The sequence below is a fragment of the Zonotrichia leucophrys genome, chromosome 8, assembly GCF_028769735.1.
Source record: "Zonotrichia leucophrys gambelii isolate GWCS_2022_RI chromosome 8, RI_Zleu_2.0, whole genome shotgun sequence".
NCBI lineage: Eukaryota > Metazoa > Chordata > Aves > Passeriformes > Passerellidae > Zonotrichia > Zonotrichia leucophrys.
In genome coordinates this window covers 30,542,260-30,556,090 of record NC_088178.1, presented here as the reverse complement: position 1 = coordinate 30,556,090, position 13,831 = coordinate 30,542,260, and positions in this window count along the sequence as shown.

Genomic DNA, 13,831 nt, shown 5'->3' with positions numbered 1-13,831 from the left:
CAGTTTCTAATGGTTGCAGCCATTGCTGGTGTTGTGTGCTCACAGGAAGGGTCCTTTGGCATCCTGGTGCTTTCCAGTGCGTTCCACCTCTCTCCCTTTGGTTCCCCCCTGTTTTCCTGTGCTGGGGTCAATGCTGTGAGCCAAGCCATCCTTGGGGATGCCACCATCTCCCTCTCATGTGTTGCTGCTTTTCAGGCTGGAGTTGTGGCTAAAAGAGGGGGGAAAAAAAATCATCCCTGCGTTTATATATATATAGCTCTTTCTGCTGTTTTAGAGGATCAGGGGTTTTTCAGGACTCACGTTGTTTTGAAAAGATGAGGCTGAAGCACCTGCTGAAGGCTCAGAAGGAGCTGAGGGCTCCCAGCAAGCCTGCTGGAATTAAGAATAGCTTAAATGATGGAGTCAGGGTTAGAGACAAAGACAATTTTCCATGCAGTCTGTCCAAGTTCTTTGCAGGAAGCAGGAAAATGATAATTCTAGGTTTTTATCTCCCTGGTTGATTGGCTGTTTCTCCTGAAACAGTTCTGGCACTGAGTGGCTGTGCCTTGTTTGCTCCCCAGGCCCCCAAGGCTCAGGTTTTTGGATGGGTATTTCACATTTGCTGCACCTGTGCTGCTGCTTTTGGAGCACCTCCCCAGCCAAGATGTATTTAAAGGATTATTGATGGAGCTCTGGTGACCTTTCCTGTGGTTTGCTGATGTGTGTTTATCTGGCTGAGAAATGGAGCCAGCATTGGATTTCCCCCATCTCTTCCACCACCGATCAGAGTTGTGGGATGGTTTGGGAGGGACCTTAAATAAATCCCACCCAGTGCCACCCCAGCCATGGCAGTGCCACCTTCCCTGTCCCAGGGGCTCCAAACCCAATGCCCAGCCTGGCCCTGGGCACTGCCAGGGACCCAGGGCAGCCCCAGCTGCTCTGGCAGGTGACACACACGGAAATGGGTGAATCCAAGTGTAAAAAACTCTTTGCAATGGATCGTGAACAAAGGCTGCTGGGGAAAGGACACGTCCTGATCCGCTCAGTCTCGTTCCGATCAGAGTTCATCTGCTGAGAAGGAGTTGGAAGATAAATGTCACAGGAGAAGTGCAACAACTCCCAGGGCTTTGAATGATCAAAGGCTCCCTTGAAAAGCCTCTTGTCAACTCTTGACGCCGTGTCACAACTCTTTGTGTCAGTCCTGAAGGAAAAACAAAATAGAGCTGATTTTTGGAGATGCAAGCAGAATCATCCATATCGAGTAGGTAGGAACACAGCTGCTTATTAGGAGGGGTTTTTTTCCCCCTAAAATGTCTTTTAAGTGTCTGGTTACAGTGTTATGGCTGCAGGCAACACGGGATCTGCACATATTGCATTGCCTCTGGCTAGCAAATGTTTCTGGGGTTTGTAATATTTTAAGCAGGTAGCACGGAGCGAGGCTGCGAGTCAATCTGGCTACAGCCAATCAATTATTCACAGTGCACTCCCAGCAAAATCATTTAAAGGAAAACTCTCCTGCCAGTCACTAACAGGCGTGCAGACAAAGAAATGATGTCTGTAGCAAAAATAAGCAGCTTACAGTGTGATTGCCAATAAAAAAATCAAACCTAGCTCCCTAGAAAGAACTCTACCTGCTTGCTAAAAAATCTGTCAATTGAATATGTTTTTAATAAGGCAATGGATTTGATGACTCAGAGCTGTGGCTTGGAAGGAGTTTGAGTTTCAGCTGACCCAGACTCTGCATCTGAATTTGGCCAAGGTAAGCATTTTGCCATGGCCAGAGTGGGCTTGGGGAAAATGCTGCTCCTGTGGAGGGGTCCCAAAGGACCCTGGAGCCCCTCTCACCCCACCCTGCTGCCACGGGCAGGTCCCCTCCGCCCCAAACCCCTCTGGGCTCTGTGCGCTTGGTTTATTAAAAAAATACAGATATTGATCCAGTACCGATATCCAACTGTGATGGACAAAAACTCTTTAAGAGTTTAAAGCTAGAAACTGTGTGTTTATTGTGGGATAGCTTCCAAACACACACTGCCATTTACAGGTGATTAGAGCCCTTTTATCTATGCAGGTATTGAATACCCAAAATACAAATGCATATTCATAACTTTGGTACATCCCATTCCCAATATGGATATTGATCCAGTACCAATATCCTAAAACTCTGACAGTTTAGAGTTAGAAAGTGTGTGTTTATTGTGGGATAGCTCCCAAATACACACTGTGATTTACAGGTGATTACAGAGCCCTTTTATCTATACAAGTATTGAATACCCAAAATACAAAGACATATTCATCACTTTGGTACATCCCATTCCCCACTTCCCATGGTAATTAGTTCAAAAGCCATTAAGCATGCATAGTTTGTTCCTCAAAATGAGTCGGTGGTCCCTTTCATGGGAGGGGTCCCAAAATGAGGAAGTAAATTAAGTCTTCCACGTTCTGACCTTTCTACATTTTCAATGCAAATATGACAAATGGATCCTTGGTAGAACTCCCATTCCCATCTTCAATTGGTTTCAGAACAGAGGAGGCCACAATTGTCTTATGTTCCTAAAAGCTATTTATCAGTTTCTATATTCTTCAGTATAAACCCAGCAAACCAAACATTGTGCTGACAAGCAATCAATTATTAGTTAACTACTAACTCTTAACTTCATCAGGGCCTACCCAATTATTTTAATTAACTCAATTAAAGCTTATCTCTAACTAAAATCTTAGCTCCTCAAAAATCTCTAAATTCCTTGAAGTTTCTCACTTTTTATTTATCTATATGTTGATTAATCTCCTCTATGCAGTTTTCCCTGGTGCAGCTGCAGATTTTCTCTCTTTGCATGGGTTCTGCAAAGATTCTCTGCATTCCCCAAAGGAATGTGATCCCTGTGCTGTCCCTGGTGAAAATACTCAAATACAGGGAAAGGTTTGCCCAAATCAGCCAAGATTTGTGTGGCACTGTAGCCAGGTGGGATCTCTGATCCCCAGGGGTTATTTGTGGGGTCAGAGATAGAAGTACAGCTCCATATTTCAGATATAATTACAAAAGTTTATATAATTACGGTTCCTTTCACTTTATTTATTGGATATTCCTGCAAGGAAAATACTATCAATCAAAGTGCTGAACTGAATATGGATTTGGGCTTAATTCCCCTGGTTTTACTTTTCCTCCCTGGGATCCTTCCTGAGCAAGGTGGTTCATAGTTTACTTCCATCCTTTCCCAGCTTTTCTGAAATAACCAAAACCACCAGATCAGATTCTTTATTACTTCTTTCTTTTAGTGAAACCTTTTTTTCCTGTGTAAGTTCTCCGCCGAAAGAAAGGAAATAACTTGTCATTTAGTTTAATAAAGGATGGATTTATTTTCTGCCACTTAATCACGTTTGAAGCACACGTCGATGTCAAAGATCAAAATCCTTCAGGAGTTTGGGGGGGGAATAATCCATGTTGAGCTTCCCCTGTCAAACACTCCTGCCCTGTGGGGCCTCATGAAATGTGAATTTGATGGGAACTGAGTGGCACCTCGAGAGGCAGGAGCAGCCTCCCCTGGCTCCAAGGGTTGGGCATTGATCCCTGCAGGATCAGGGGCTGATTGCTCAGTTCTGGGCTTCAGGAAACAGCTTCGCCTCTTCTGCAACAGGGAAACATCCCCGTGGTGCCAGCCCCACGCTAATCAATTTTTAAAAAAATTTTTAAAGTGTTTTTTTTCCTCTTTAGACGCCTCATACAAGACAAGAAAGGGACAGCTGGAGCACAAAGCCAGCAGCAGATAATGTTGGCAGTGTGGAAGAAAACCCCATTCACAGGTTCATAATGCAGCCCTGTCAATGAGGCTGCAGCCAGAACCCCTCATTCAGGTGCAGAACAGAATGAAATAAATAAAGCAGTGCTTGTGCTGGGAGCTGATAACCTGCAGTGAGTGGGGCTGGGCAGGAGGGCTGGCACTGCCCTGACCCCTCTGTGCCTGGTGCCACTGTGCCCCCAGGGTGACACACAGGACCTGCGGCCTCGCCCTCCCAACTGCTCCAGACTCTTTTTAACTTAAATTATTACATTTTTTTCCATATGTGCCATTAAAATTTGTAACAATCTTCATCAAAATGTCAGTTTTTGTTAGAAATCATTTTCCCTAAAAGGGCAAGCCACCTCTATTTTATGTTGGAGCTGCCTCGTGCTCATGTAAATCGTTCCCATTGATTTACCCTCGGCGCTCCTTGGAAAAAGAGATTTTATTTTCTGAGTCTCTGTAACCCCAACTGCTGGGCAGCTTGGCTGGGTTTATATTTCATAAATATACTGCAGGGATTATTTTGTGCTAAGGGTCAGCTACATATCCACAAATGGCAGATTTAAATGTCTCAAACGTGGCTGAGATTTATCCAGCTGAAATATTAAACAGCTAAATTTCAGCTTTTAGCTGGAATAATGGGGAAAATCAGAGGCCTGGGTTTGTGCTGGCCATAAACATCAGTGAGACCTTTTCTTCTTGTTTCCTGTTGCTTTGCTTTGGTATTTATATTTGCCTTTTCTAAAGTAGTGCAGCACCCTATATTAAGGGTTGACAACTTAATTATATGTGATTGATCTGCTTATTTTGAGTGAGTTGTTAGCAGAATGCAAATGGCAAGCGTTGTTCTTTGCCTGCGTTTGCTGTCTGTGAGGAGGGGCAGGGGAGGAAGGTGGCTCCTGCAGGGACAGCCAGCCCAGAGTGCCACTGGTGCCACTCAGGGACATTGGGGTGGGAAAAGCCCTTTGGGAGCATTGTGACCCAGCCCACAGCAACCCTGCCTTTCCGTAAATCAGAATTGATGGGCACCTGCACCAGCCCACAGCAACCCTGCCTTTCCATAAATCAGAACTGATGGGCACCTGGACCTTTCAGCTGGGGTGGGTCAGCACTGGGGCTCCATGTGGGAGATGGCTTGCTCCAAACTGCTGGGACTAATTGCTGGCAAATGATGGGAATCTGAGCATCAGTTCCCAGTTCCTGCTGGGGCAGAGCCACTTCCCAGCACTCTGCTGGGGTTTGTTTCCTGGAGAGGTCAAAAGCTGCTGGCAATGCTTGCACTTGCTCATTCTTGTGCACAGATAAACCACAATTGGTTCTGGGGTTTCAATTAAGCATTGAAATTATGTCCCAGATTACTTCAAATCATCTCTCTTGCGTTGTTTAAAATGTTTTTTCCTTGTTGATGTGTCAGACACAAATATTTCACCCTTGTGCATGTTCACCAGTAGAACATCTCTGCCTCTACACCCAAAAGGTACATTGCTGCTTCAAGTGTATCAAGATTCCTTGCTTTATTGCTTTATTATTTGCTTGATTGTTTTTATTGCTTTATTCTTGATTAGACTTGGTTTGGACTCAATTCTGGACTCAGCACGCCTACATATCAGAGTTGACTCTCTGTACTGGTAATTCTGTCCTGATGCTTTCCAGAATCTCTGGCCATGAAAGCCAGGAGCTCTTTCTGAGAACCAAATGAATGACTGCTGGATCTGAGTATCCCTTCTTTAAATCTGTAAATCTCTGGTTAAGAACCCCAGGGTGCAGCTGCTCCAGTGTGTGCCTGTGCCGGTGGGACCTGCAGCTCTGAGTGCTGGGCCATGGCAGGGGGCTTGGACTGAAAATGGACACCAAAAATTGGAAAACCATAAATTATGATGGCACAGAGTGGTTCAAGTGCTGGCAGATCTGCCTTGGTAATTGCAAACTTAAAGGGAAGGTGAAGTGTTGATTATTGCCCACCAGGAGAAAGATTTCTGTGGGCATCACAATTCCTTGTGGAAAGGTGTGACAGGAGCAGGCCAGAAGACATCCCAGAAAGTTTTGGGCATGTCACACCTACCTAGGGACATGTCAGATTCTCAGATGCAGCTGTTTTTGAATTATTTACAATGCATATTTAATGTCTTTGTTGGCCACAGCCTGTGACTCAGCGTTTCAGGGCTGGATTCGGGTGGCTGATAAAGGACAAGCTCGTGGTGCACTAATGGAGTGTCCCTGGTTCCTTAATCTCACCATGTGATAGCAGCAAATTCTCATTCAGACCTTTGTGTCCAGCCTGGCTGGAGTCACCCAGGGGCTGCAGAGCTCTCCAGGGTGGGTGGGCACAAAACCAAAACAGGGCTGGGGCCAGCGGCCTCGCTGGCTTAAAAACCAGGAATAAATCCTGCTGAAGGGTAATAAATAGACTTGTGCTTGATGCAAAATGTATTTTCATGCTAAGGTCAGGCGTTTCATTGATATTTCAGTTTGAAAAAATAGTAATTAAAAAAATTCTAGGTAAGTCACCAGATGTTTGCTTTTGGGGCAGTAATATCTGACTGACTCATTTAATGTTGCTCTGATTTGGATTAGTATTTAAGAAGTGCAAATTAGTGTTCCCTGGGCAGGTCTTAGAGCTGATCTTTGAGCAGCTTTTGGAATGCCTAAAAATCAGGATTGTAAGTGGATGTTGGAAGGTTTCCCTTGCAAATGTACCCTTGGAAGCAGATCACTTTGTCCCTGCCACCCCAGCTGTGGTCTCTGCTGCAGGGGAAGGAGAATTGCTGGGGCTGGGTCTCTCCATCAGTGCAGGGATGTGTTTGTGTGTGCACAGCACTTCATGTCCCAGAAACCACGAGTGTGTGCAGCAGCAAGGAGTGCTTCCCCGAGCAGCTGAGCTTATTTTAGAAATCTATCATCTCCCAGCGGACCGAGGGTCATCTCGTGCAGTTATTCAATTTATTTGACAGGTACAGGCTCTTTTTCAAATGCCACTCTGAGGATGGAGTGGGAATATTCAAACTCTGAGCTGCGTGCTCTTGCTCTGAGATGGGGGAGATAAATCACATTCTGAAGTGGTTGGTTTGTGTTTTTCCTGCTGTTCCACCTCCTCTCGCACAAACCTTTCTGTGTTTGGGAGGATAATTGGTCTGTGATAATGTGACTGTGAAAATCCATTTCTGTCCTTGGCCAGGAGCATGGCTAAAGCTGACTTTATTTTTGTTTATTCACCCTTTTTCACTAATAATGGCCAAGCTTGGGGGCCCTTGTGGCTCTGCACAGCTCCTGACAGGAGGGCACAGCCAGGGCACAGCCAGGGGACAGGGACAGGAGCAGAGGGAATGGCCTGAAGGAAGGGTCAGGGTGGACATCAGCAGGAATTTCCCCATGGAAAGGGGCTCAGGCACTGGAACTGCCCAGGGAGGGTTGGAGCGCCCATCCCTGGAGGTGGCACTCAGAGCCCTGGGCTGGGGACAGGGTGGGCATTGGGCACAGCTTGGTGTCACTGATCCTGAAGAGCTTTCCCAGCCTCACTGGGATCCTGCCTGCATTCTCGTTTTTGGCCCCAGAAGTGCAGGTGCCTTTCCCTTCCCAGCCCTGCGAGCAGCAGAGATGGATTTTGGGAGCAGTGATGAGCCTCTCTCTGCTCTGCTCTCTGCCCAGCACTCGCTGCTTCCCCAGCCCCTGTTGTTAGTCAAAGGAAATGACTGATATGCAAATGTTGTTTCCTATAAACTCCAGCAGTGCTGTGATTCCAGCATCAATTATGGAAGTGCTATAAGGCACGGCTCTGCAGCATCGCTCCGAGAGTTACAAAGGCACTGTCTGGAGATTCCTCAGGTTTTTAATCTCAGCACCCTAGGAGGAAACATGCAGTCCACACAGCCTCCCCAACTGATATTTTATTAATGAGATTAAATGAGTAAGTAAATTATACATGTAAATCAAACAGAAAACAGAACGGGATAATATGAAGTCAGCACATTAATCAATTTATCAGCTTGGTTTGTTTGATGTGCTGTGATCAGCGATCTTTGTACCCTCCAACCACTGTGCTGCATACCAAAAATAAAGAGCAAAAACCCCTCACCCCCTTTGAAAACTCCCTTCACATCATGCAGAAATTCCAGAACCATCTGTGGTCCTGTGCTCTGGCATGAGCTGGGACTGTCACACACATCTTTCATGGAAGATCCTTTCCTTAGGGCTTTTCCTCCTGAGAAGCTGAGAGGCCTCAGGAACAAAATGCAAACAATGGTTATCTGCTGCTGTGGAATGCAACAGGTGCATCTGGGATTGGTCTCATGGGGTTGTTTCTAATTAATGGCCAATCACAGTCAGCTGGCTCGGACAGAGAGCCGAGCCACAAACCTTTGTTATCATTCTTTGCTATTCTATTCTTAGCCAGCCTTCTGATGAAACCTTTTCTTCTATTCTTTTAGTATAGTTTTAATGTAATATATATCATAAAATAATAAATCAGCCTTCTGAACCATGGAGTCAGATCCTCGTCTCTCCCCTCATCCTGCAACCCCTGTGAACACCGTCACACGGGGAGCACTGTGGGCACTTCCAGCCTCAGCCCTGCTGGGATTCTGGGATTTGACTGGGGCAGGATCTCAGTGTTCCAGGGAACTCGTGCTCTCTTTGGGATGCTTTAAAAGGAAAAACCTAGGGGTGCTGTGGCAATGTGCTGGAGGTGACTTTGTCCCAAGGGCAGGAGTGTGTCACAGCCTACGACAGAAAATATTCTTGTTTTCACTTGTTGGGATGGGATGCCCTGGGGTCAGTGCTGAGGGCAGGGGAGGCTGTGCCCAGCTCTCAGCAGAAGGAGCTGGGCCTGGCTGTGCTGCTGCCCTGCCTGGCTCAGCCTGCCCCGTTCTCTCCTCCTGCACAGGTGGGTGTGGGATGCTTGGATAAACTGCTCCCTGGTGAATAAATGAAACCCTGTCGGGCAGGGCTGAGCTGGGATTCACACATTGTTCACACTTGTAAAGCTCTGACACAGCACTAAACTGAGTGCATGAGGAATCCCCACCAGGACACTGTAAATGTGGAATGTCTTGGTTAAGAAGTTATTTAAAATCCATCAGTTTTGGTAAGGACTGTTCTGCACCTCTCTGGGCACTAGAGGAACCACTGTGGTTTGTCTGTAAGTTTGGGATACACTGCATGTAAAACCATGGGCTCTAAAGCCCTGTGTGTGCTGCAGGGAGCCTTGGACAGCGATTGGTGCCCTTTTCAATGTTTGGAGAGCATTTCTTTCGGGTAATTCACCCCTCTCATACGGGAAGTGGTTTGCGTTGGCTCCAGGGTGCAGAGCGGCAAACTGCTGCAATTCCTTCCCCTGTGGCCCCACCACAGAACAGTCACCAGCACCAGATGTTGTTTCTGGGGCAGCAGGCTGCTCAGCTGCCTTCACCCCCTGCCTCTTTCCCTGCATTTGCTCAAAGCCAGCCCTTGGCCAGGGCAGGGATTTTCCCCTTTGTGCTGGGACACCTCCAGTGCTGGGGTCTGTTCTGGGCCAAGACAGACCCTGAAGGGCTGGAGAGTGTCCAGGGAAGGGAATGGAGTTGGGCAGGGGCTGCAGAATCCCTGAGGGAGCCGGGCAGGGGCTGCAGAATCCCTGAGGAGCCGGGCAGGGGCTGCAGAATCCCTGAGGGAGCTGGGCAGGGGCTCAGCCTGGAGCAAAGGAGGCTCAGGGGCCCTGTGGCTCTGCACAGCTCCTGCCAGGAGGGCACAGCCGGGGGACAGTCAGGGGACAGGGACAGAGGGAATGGCCTGGAGGAAGGGTCAGGGTGGACATCAGAAAGAATTTCCCCATGGAAAGGGGGCTCAGGCCTTGGAACTGCCCATGGGGGGTTGAAGTGCCCATCCCTGGAGGTGGCACTCAGAGCTCTGGGCTGGTGACAAGGTGGGCATCGGGCACAGCTGGGACCCGGTGACCTCGGAGGGCTTTTCCAAGAGAAACAATTCTCTGTGATTCTTTGCTCAGCAAACTCCTCCCTCTCCTTGGAATCAGAGAACAGCTCCTTTGAGCAGCGAGCCCCCCGGGTTCCCAGCCTGGGGGATGAGTGCTGGTGCCGTTTCAGCCCGGAACTCCCGGTGGATGTTTTCAAACCGCGCCCGCTCGCACCTCCTAAAATAGGGAGCGGTGGGCTGGGGGAGCTGACAGCTCTCCCTGCCTTTGGCACCAATATTAGCGAGCTGCTGCCGTTTGGCAATTATTTTCATCCCGCTCCATATGGTGAAGAAACTGTTTTCATCCTCACAGAGCAGTGCAGCCTCGCTGCGCGCCCTGTGCTGGGTGCGGGGTGTCCCTGCTGCAGCCACAGCCCTGCTGTGCTCCTGCCAGGACCTGGCCTGGGCTTTGGGGGTGCTCTGGGTCAGGGCAGGGTGTCCCTGCTGCAGCCACAGCCCTGCTGTGCTCCTGCCAGGACCTGGCCTGGGCTTTGGGGGTGCTCTGGGTCAGGGCAGGGTGTCCATGCTGCTCTTGGGGAGGAAAGCTGCTTTGGGAGGTGCTGGGGCAGCACTGCTGGTTCTGAGGCCTCTGTTGAGGCTGAAGGGGGAATTGTTCATCATTTCTCCATGGAAAGCGTGGTTGGACATTGGCAGGGGCTGCCCAGGGCAGTGCTGCACTGATTGCCCTGGAAGGTGACCAAGGAAGGCCTGGATGTGGCACTCTGGGTTGGTGACAGGCTGGGGACCAGCCCCAGTCTGGACTCGCTGGTCTGGAGCTCTTTCCTCAGTGATTCTGTGAATTTGGGTTTCCCCTGAGGTGTGCTGAGCCTTGCTGCTCAGAAGGAGCTGTCAGCCTGGGTAGGGCTGGGTGCCACCCCAGAGGGGGTCAAAGGCCCTGTGCACGTGGCACCTGGGGACATGGGGCAGTGTGGCCCCTGGGGACATGGGGCAGTGTGGTGCTTACCTGGGGATGTGGGGCAGTGTGGCCATGGCAGTGCTGGAATGGTGGGATCCATGGTCTCAGGGTTTCCCACCCTGAAGGATGTGAGTGATGGGCCCAAGGTGGGAGCAGCTCTGCCTCCTGCTTTCAGCACAGGGCAGGTGGCACCAGTGCCATCCTCCCAGGCAGGACAGAGCATGATGACATTGCCAGGGCTGGAGCACAGTAATTAGAGCCTGTGCTTTATAAACAGGCACCCCTGGGCCTGCTCCTCCTGTAAGAGCTTCTTGTTATCCGTGTGCTCTGTGCCTGCTGCGGGCTGAGCTGCTCTGCAGCCTTGTTCTGTCATGCTGGAACCTCGAACCAGACCCTCAGATCTGTCAACTGTGGAACCTCGAACCAGGCCCTCAGACCTGTGAGGCTGAAACCTCGAACCAGGCCCTCAGATCTGTCAGGCTGAAACCTCAAATCAGACCCCTCAGATCTGTGCCTGTGAGGAGCTGGTTCTGTCAGGCTGAAACCTCGAACCAGGCCCTCAGATCTGTCACTGTGAAACCTCAAACCAGAGCCCTCAGATCTGTGCCAGTGATGGGCTGGTTCTGTCACTGTGAAACCTCGAACCAGAGCCCTCAGATCTGTGCCAGAGAGGAGCTGATCCTGAGCTGGAGCCGCCAGCCTGGATGGGAGCACAGCAGGGCTCCCCTGGGGTTGGGAGTATGGGAAATAATTCCCTATTTCCCTGCACGCGTGGTTGTGTCATAGATTATGCAGGAAATGGAAAGTGCATTTTATGGAGATTTTGGCATTTGCTTTCAATCCTATTAGCAGAAAACCCCACCTTTGTGTCAGGAATGCCGAAGTCATTGGTGACAGAGACACTTAAAAGGAAATTTCTGTTGATTCCAATGCCTGACAAAATCACTATTTTCATTTTTCACATGTAAGAGATTTAAATAATCATAAGGAATAAGAAAAAGGAGACAGATAAAAGCTTTCCTTTTAAAATGCCAGGGTGCTGGGTCTGTGTTTTCTGAGCTTTATCCTGTTACTTATCTGCATCTTCCACCCCTTTCCCAAATGGAATTTTCAGGGAGTGCCTTTTGAAAAGCCTTTTCATGCTCTGACTGATGATCCAGTGGGATTGGACTGGGTGAGCTCTTTTCCATAACTTCTGCAGAACCATCAGAAGTTGCTCTTTGAAAACTAAAGCTGACAAATTATCAGGGTGCCCTGGGTTGTTTGGGTAAATTTTGGGCAGCTTGAGACTCTTTTGAAGAACACTGAGCAGTGGCCAGGTGCTCCTTGGAAGGGTTTGTGCTGCAGCACAGGAGCAAAGTGTTGTCCTCATTTCTGTGGTGTTTTTGCTCCAGGAGAAAAAACAAAATGCAGCTGTATTAGAGATTATTACCTTAGAGTTCCAAGGCCAGTTGGAATTATTACCTTTTTCCTTCCCTCAAAGATATTAAAATAATATTTAAAAACTAGTTTTACCTCCAGGAGCACTTTATTGATTTCCTCTATGATTCTACTGCTCTTTGGTCATTGTGGAAATATTTAAACCTCCCAAAGTTTCTGCGAATTTGGACATAAGCCACAACTCCTCAAATTCTGTGTAGTGTGGGTGGTTTTTTTGGATTTGTTTGTTTGGTTGGTGGTTGTTGTTGTTGCTGTGTCCTCTCCTGTTCCTGTCACCTCATCTGGGACCTCAAAGCCCAGGCAGGGACAGTGCGCGGTGCTGTGTCCTGGCAGGATGGACACTGTCCTGGTGGGATGGACACTGTCCTAGTGCTCTGTTCTGTGTCCTGGAGAGATGGACACTGTCCTGGCAGGATGGACACTGTCCTGGTGGGATGGACACTGTCCTGGTGGGATGGACATTGTCCTGACAGGGTGGACACTGTCCCAGTGCTTGGTGCTGTGTCCTGGCAGGATGGACACTGTCCCAGTGCTCTGTGCTGTGTCCTGGCAGGATGGACACTGTCCTGGAGGGATGGACATTGTCCTGGTGGATGAACACTGTCCTGGGGGATGGACACTGTCCCAGTGCTCTCTGCTGTGTCCTGGCGGGATGGACACTGTCCTGGTGGGATGGACATTGTCCTGACAGGATGGACACTGTCCCAGTGCTCTGTGCTGTGTCCTGGCAGGATGGGCACTGTCCTGGAGGGATGGACACTGTCCTGGTGGGATGGACACTGTCCTGGCAGGATGGACACTGTCCTGGTGGGATGGACACTGTCCTGGTAGGATGGACACTGTCCTGGTGGGATGGACACTGTCCCAGTGCTCTCTGCTGTGTCCTGGCAGGATGGGCACTGTGTCCTGGTGGATGGACACTGTCCTGGCAGGATGGGCACTGTGTCCTGGGGGATGGACACTGTCCCAGTGCTCTCTGCTGTGTCCTGGTGGATGGACACTGTCCTGGCAGGATGGGCACTGTGTCCTGGTGGATGGACACTGTCCCAGTGCTCTGTGCTGTGTCCTGGCAGGATGGGCTCTGTGACCAGTGCTCTGCTCCCAGGCAGGTGCCAGCCCAGGGGCACACTGCCTCCATCTCCTGTTCCCTGTTCCCCTGTGCCATGCTGGCTCTGGGATGCAGACCCAAAGCCCTGATTCTGCTGGAGTTTATTTTAGTCATCCAACTCCCATCTTGTGTCGCCAGCGGGAGGGAACGGGTGCAGGAGAGTTAAACACACAGAAGGAAACGAAGCAAAAAGCCAAGTGTGAAGTCTGGGAATCAGTCTTGAGTATTTGTGCAAACTGTTGAACGAATACTTGCAAACAACAACTAAATTTAGCTTTTTGAAATGGTTCTAAACAAAAACATGCAGCTGAATTACAGGGAATTATCATATGGCGTTAGCAGGGCTGGGTTGGGGGGACCTGGCGCTAAAGCAGCCAAATGCAGTCAGGGGAGCTGGAGGTGCCTTCCTGCCCACGGGAGTACTCACTTGCCAGCCCTGTGCCCTGTGCAAAGGCCAGGGACAGCCTGGCATGGGGCAGCAGCACTGGGCACTGCCCCCCTGTGCTGGCACTGCTGGGGGACACTGGGCTCGATGGGCTGGGAGGGCTGCTCCAACCCAGGCATTCTGTGAAATACCTTTGCTATGTGTGCACACATCTGGTGGCAGATTTTCCCTCTTTATTATTTTTTTCCCCCCCACTACAATCTCGCTGGGCTTGGGGAGGA